Below are 6,000 nucleotides of genomic sequence, written 5' to 3' on the forward strand. Positions count from 1 at the left end.
GCAAGGCCCCGAGCTGCTCTGAGCACCGATTTCTTCATCCGTGAATTGGGGACAGCAATACTTGCCCCACCTGACCAGGTGGCAAGGAGGAGCTGGGATTCTGAGCATGAACGTAGCCCACGATGCCGCCGAGGGGGCAGACCCCAAGGTGTCCCGGTCCTCGGGAGGAGCTGAGGCTGGCTTCAGGGTTGGCTGTTTGCAAGGCCGGGAGCAGGTGCTTTGAGGCTGAGGAAGGCAGGGTCCCTGCCCCGCAGGAGCTCTGGATCCTGGGGTGGCACTTCCAGCCGTCCTCAGTTCCTCCTGGGACAAAAGCTTGTCCCTGTGACCTGCCAGGTAGACTGATGCAGACGGCCTGGTCCTGTGCATGAGCCAAGGGGGCCAGCAAGGAAGGGGTGACACCTCTGTGTAGTCACAACTCCAGGAGGTGGGCAGGACTTCTTAGATGTCCATTTCACAGATGAGGAAACTGAGGCACAGGGAAGTTGATTTTGATTTGCCCAAGTCTGTAAACATGAGAATTCGGGTCCATCTGGCTGGGGGTGCTCCACCTGGCTGTGGATAGGGCGGGATCCAGGGAGACACTGTCGTTTGCAGCCTCTGATCAGTGGGAGTGGGGAGGCAGAAGGGGCCCCACCTAGTAGGTGCTTCCAAAGAGACGTGAAGATGCTGGGAGCGGGGTCCGTGGTCCAGCCAGGCCTCTGGGCTGGAGACAAGAGCGCACTCCCTCCGGGGCTCAAAGGATGCAAGCCTGCTTTCCCATGACTGCCTGGGAAAAACCCAAGGCCCAGCCTCCAGGATTCTCTCCTCCCTCCCTCCCTCAGCCCAGCACCAAACCACAGAGCAGTGCAAAGAGCCCTGACTCAGAAGGCCCGGCTGGGACAGCCAGCTCTGCACACTGAGCAGGTTTTCCCTGGCAAGGTGCTGCCAGCATGGGCCTCAGTGTCTGCATCTGGAAAATGGGCCCAAGAAACCGCCTGTCTTCCAAGTTCCCACGAGGTCCCGTAGTGGTGCCAGACCTCACAATGCACCGGGAAATGCCCTGTCTGCTGTTTACTTGCAAATGTCTGATCAGTCCAACTTTCAGCCCGCCTCCCTCTTCTCCCTGTTCCTCGCCTGCCCCGTCCCCGCTCCCACTGGTGTTAGCAGAAAGGCTCAGAAGCAATCCTAACTCTGATGTACGACGTCCCCGGCCCCAGCCAAGCCCTCTGCACCAGAGCTTTGGGGTGACGCCAGGAGCGAGTTCCCCAAGTCGGAGGAAGCCAGGCTGGGGAGGTGGCATTCCAGAAGGCAGTCAGAGAGTGAGTCAGGGCTGGGGCAGCCCTCCCCCTCGCTGGCTTCCGGCCCAGGCCCAGACTGTCATTTGCATACATCTGCATATATGCAAGTTTCACCTGTGCACACTGGCAGGGCTGGGAAAGACAGCTGTGCAGGCGCATGGAGGGCAGCCAGTCACCAGGGCTGCAGCATCCAACCCAGAACCCTGGGCTGTGGCTCTTCGCCCATCAAAGGCCTGTCTCAGTGAAGCCAACACAGGGCTGCTGGGCCGGGCAGGACCCTCAGCAGCATCCTTGCTGGGACAGCCCCCAGGCACACTCCCTGGGCTTGCCCCTGAGCCACCCTTCTCAGGCCACCTTCCTTTCCGCTGCCTCTCTGTCCCGGGCCCTTGGGCCCGCCCCTCCTCCTCCATCCAACTGGGCTCTCTGCCATCCGACTCTCCCCCCACCCACCAGGTGCCCAGGATGTCCCTGGGATGCCTCTCTCCTCCATCCTTGTCCTTGCCCCTTTCCCCAGGCCCCTTTTGAAGTTTTCGGTTGGCGTTCAAGACCCTCCATGGTTCAGACCTCCCCGACCCTCGGCCTCAACAGTATGTCCACTTTCTTACCTTCCAGTCACATAGATGGGAGCCCTGTCCACACCTCTGGGCCTCAGTCTCCTCATCTGTAAAATGGAGACAAGAATAGGAGTCCTTTGGGTGAAGATTCCACGAGGAAATGCATACAAAGCACATCTAGCAGACAAGTCCACAATCGCTGTCAGCCATTGTTGGTGTAATTGCTTTCTAACCACTGTTCTATAAAGGGCACCTCTCTCCGGAGCCCCCTCCTCCTTCCCAGTCTTCAGCTCTCCTCTGCCCTTCCCGAGTGGTGCTTCTCTAGGCAAGACCACCCAGCGGTAGTAAGAAGGGCCGGTTGGGGCCCGTGCTGTGGTGCGTAGCAGGTAAAGCTGCCACCTGCAGCGCCGCATCCCATATGGGCCACGGTTTGAGTCCCAGCTGCTCCACTTCCCATCCAGCTCTCTGCTGTGGCCTGGGAAAGCAGTAGAAGATGGCCCAAGTCCTTGGGCCCCTGCACCCACGTGGGAGACCCGGAAGAAGCTCCTGGCTCCTGGCTTCAGATCAGCGCAGCGCTGGCCATTGTGGCCAATTGGGGAGCGAACCATCGGATGGAAGACCTCTCTCCCTCTGCCTCTCCTTCTCTCTCTGTGTAACTCTGACTTTCAAATAAATAAATAAATAAATCTTAAAAAAAAAAAAAAAAGGGCTGGTTGACTTGGGTTCCGGTCCCAGCTGTTAGGCAAGTGATGTAACCTCCTGTGCCTCGATCTCCTCTGTGAAATGGGGACAACCTTGTCCCTGTCACAGAATTCTTACGATGATTAAGCAGAACCATGCATCTGAGGGCTTAGTCTAGTGCTCGGAACACAGACAACACTTGGGTTTTAGCTGTTCTTGTCATTATTGTCTTACCCAGGGTACCCGGCTCCCCTCCTCCCTCAAAGGCTGGGCAATAGGCGCCCAAGGGTTCTTCAGTGGCATCGCCAGGACCAATGCCTTTATCTTCATCCTTCAGTGCCCCAGGCGGCCAACGGCCCTCCCCCAGCCACCCTCCTTCCCTGCGGAAAGCGACCGAGGCAGCCAGTGTCCCACTGGGCTGGCTGGTGTGAGCTCAGCTCCCTGGCTGCTGGTCTGGGGGGGCACGTGCCACCAACATTTGGGCTGCAGAGCAGAGCGGATCTTCCTGCAGACAGGTGAGTCAGCTCAGAGGCTGGGAGGGGCCTCCAGGGGACAGGCAGATGGGTGTGAGCAGATGCTGTGGCTCCCCCAGCACACAGCCCTCAGCCGCCTGCCAGGACCAACTCCTCTACCCACCTTCCCCAGGTGCTGCTGCCTTTCCAGGCAACAGTTGGTGAACTTCTAGTCATCTTTTTCCAAGGAAAAAAGATGGACAGGGCGATGGACAAGGGAGGGTAGACCGAAGGCTGGGAGAGGTGCAGGGGGCACTGCCTCCTTCTTAGAGAGGGCCTGGGCTCAGCCACCCTCCCCCCACCCCCAGCTGAGTCTGCTAGGGGAGAGAGGGGGTGGGACGCAGCTGCCACTCACCCTAGCTCAGCCTGCCCTGCCTCCACACAGGCCTGGGGCTGTGAGCCCAATGCAGGGGTACCCGGAGCCAGATCCCACATTGGAGGCTTTTTGGTAATTGCCACTTTTCTCACTCTGAGGCGCAGGGGTGAGGGAGTTTGTGCGACGCCCACCCGCCACCTCCCAGGCAACTGGCTCCGCTCTGCTCCGCAGCCCTAGATAGGATCCCAAGACCCGACCAATCCTTGTTTTATGAAAGAAAAAGCCTAGGTCTCCAGAATCTGGCCTAGGAGTCGGAAAGTGAAACCGATAAACCCACTTGTCCAGCCCCTCCGCAGGATCCAGGGCGAGTCGTGTGCGCGCGCACGTGTGGCGGGTGTGCTCTGTGTGCGCGTGCTGCGGCCGTGTGCGGGCCGCAGGTGTCGTGGGAGTGCGTATCTGAGTGTCCGTGCGTGTGTGTTACGCGCGGTGCTGTGCGCGCCCGTGCACACACTCGCTTCGCTGTTCCCAGCTCGATGCCCGTCCTGCTCCCGCCCAGACCGGGAGTCTCCGGCTCCCACCCAGACTTGGGCGGCACGCCGCTGTTTCCCTGCCTGGGTCTGAGAGGGTCTGAAGACCCGGGCTGAGCGGACTTCGTTCCCGGCATGGCAAATTCGTTGCAGCCGGGTTGGTCTCCCGCCTGCTCACCGCATTCCCCCGCGGCGCTTGGCGCGCCAGCCCGCGATCTGTCCACCCGGGTCCGGTGCGGGTCCCTCCCTCAGGTCCAACGGGTGCGCGGTTGGGGCACCCAGCGGAGAACTCCCGCGCCCCTGGCCACCGAGGCCCGCGCCTACGCCATCGAGGCCCCGACCCCGAGTCACTTCCAGCTCCGGGCTCGGCCCAGTTTAGCGCCGCGTGGTTTCTTGGCTGCGCAGAGCGCCTCCGCCTCAACTTCGAAACCGCCCCGGCTCTGGTTGACCGTTTTATTTGGGGGGAGGGGAATCTTGATCAAAGAATTGCTCAATTTTGTTTTCAGCGTGCTTGGTGACTTCACACACGTGTGTACTTAAAACGTCTCAGCCGATCTCAAAAAGAAAGACTGTTCCCGGAGCGAGGCTGCAAAAACCAGGACCAATCCGGGAGAGCGACGCTGAGGTCGGAGCCGGAGCCCCTCGTGGGGGAGGGGGCTGTCCCACTGCCCAGGTCGCGGTGGCCTCGGCTCTCCCCTCTGCCCCGGGAGCTCCTCCCGACTCTGGGAAAATGAGGCAGGAACTCCAGCCACCCAGAAAGCTCTCATCGGGGAGCGGAGGTGAGAGCGTAAGGGAGCGCGCGCGGCCGCGCTGGCAGGGGCCTCGGTGCTTAGGGTGGCGCCCGGCTCGCGCCAGCGCTGGTTAAATGCTCGATCCGAAAGAAGAAAAGCGACACAAAGATTCCACGGAAAAGTCAACTCGGAGGGAGTGCGCAGGCTCCGGCAGATGGCCCTTCCCTTCCCCAGGCCTCGCTGAACCGGAGGCTCCGTCCGCCGCCACGCACCGGCAGGCTCAGGCCACAAGCTGCTTCCTTTCCCTTCACCCTCGTGCCAAACCGAATTGTTCGCGAAGTTTCCCCAAGCCGAGTTACTAAGAAAGGCCCAGCCAAATGGAATTCAAAGCCCACTGAGAACAGACAAAACTAAACTGAAATTTCGTTTGGTGATGGGAGATAGGCTGCCAGGTGGGGTGGAGGCGAGCCGGCGCGGATAGTCCCGGAACGGCCGCCGAGCACTAGCACAGGGGTCACGGTCGAAGCGCATTTCCGAGGACACAGATCCGTGCAGGTGCCGCTCCAAGCTGCTGGCCTTGGCTCCTGACTTAAGGCACAGACGCGGGAGGCGGGCACCGAACAAAGCACTGCCACAGGCGGCAGAGCACCCTGCGCGTTTGGAGTGCCGGTTCCGACGGAATTCCTGCTACTGGGAGGCTCGCAACTTGGGTTAACCTCCAGCAAGGAACGCATCCCCCTCCCCCATCCCGCACCGCGTAGGTTTTTGTATGAAACCAGATCGGGTGGGATGTCCCTTTGCCCAGCTACCGGCGAAGAGAGCCCGCGCCGTGCACGGCGTGGGTCAGGTCCAGCCGTCAGTGCAGTGTCCCCACCTCAGACCCCACAGTCTGCCCCCAGGGCTTCGCTCGGTGCCTGGGTCCTCCTTTCGGAGAGCTGTTGGGTTCTCTGCTCTGCTTTCCGGCTTTTGTCGGGAGCCCGGGAATGAAGGTTTGGCTGACACAAGAGAGTTGGTTTTGTCTGTCTGCGTGCCTGCCTCTCCCCTTTCTCCCCCCTCCCCCACTCCCTCCTCGGTTTTATTATGTTTTGAGATTTGGCTTTTTGCAAGTCATCATAAAGCAAGTGACAAAAGCTTGGCGTTCTTACTTCAGCCCTGTCCTTTTATCCTTTCTGGATAAGCTAGTTTCAGGGACTGAGAAATGCCTAAACCAACGTATCACAGCCAGCAACTTGGTGGCGGAGCCGGGACTGAAATCCAGGCCTCTGGTCTCCCAGGCGAGCCCTGCTTGCTTTGGGATCAAATGCAGACTCACTGCCCCTCCTGGCCCCCTCCCCAGCACTTCCCCCTTTCCTGGGGTGGGCCTGATGGCGCTCCTCCCGGGAGGAGTCCAGCTTTGGAGGGA

Source organism: Oryctolagus cuniculus, chromosome 17 (genome assembly GCF_964237555.1).
Source record: "Oryctolagus cuniculus chromosome 17, mOryCun1.1, whole genome shotgun sequence".
NCBI classification, from domain to species: domain Eukaryota; kingdom Metazoa; phylum Chordata; class Mammalia; order Lagomorpha; family Leporidae; genus Oryctolagus; species Oryctolagus cuniculus.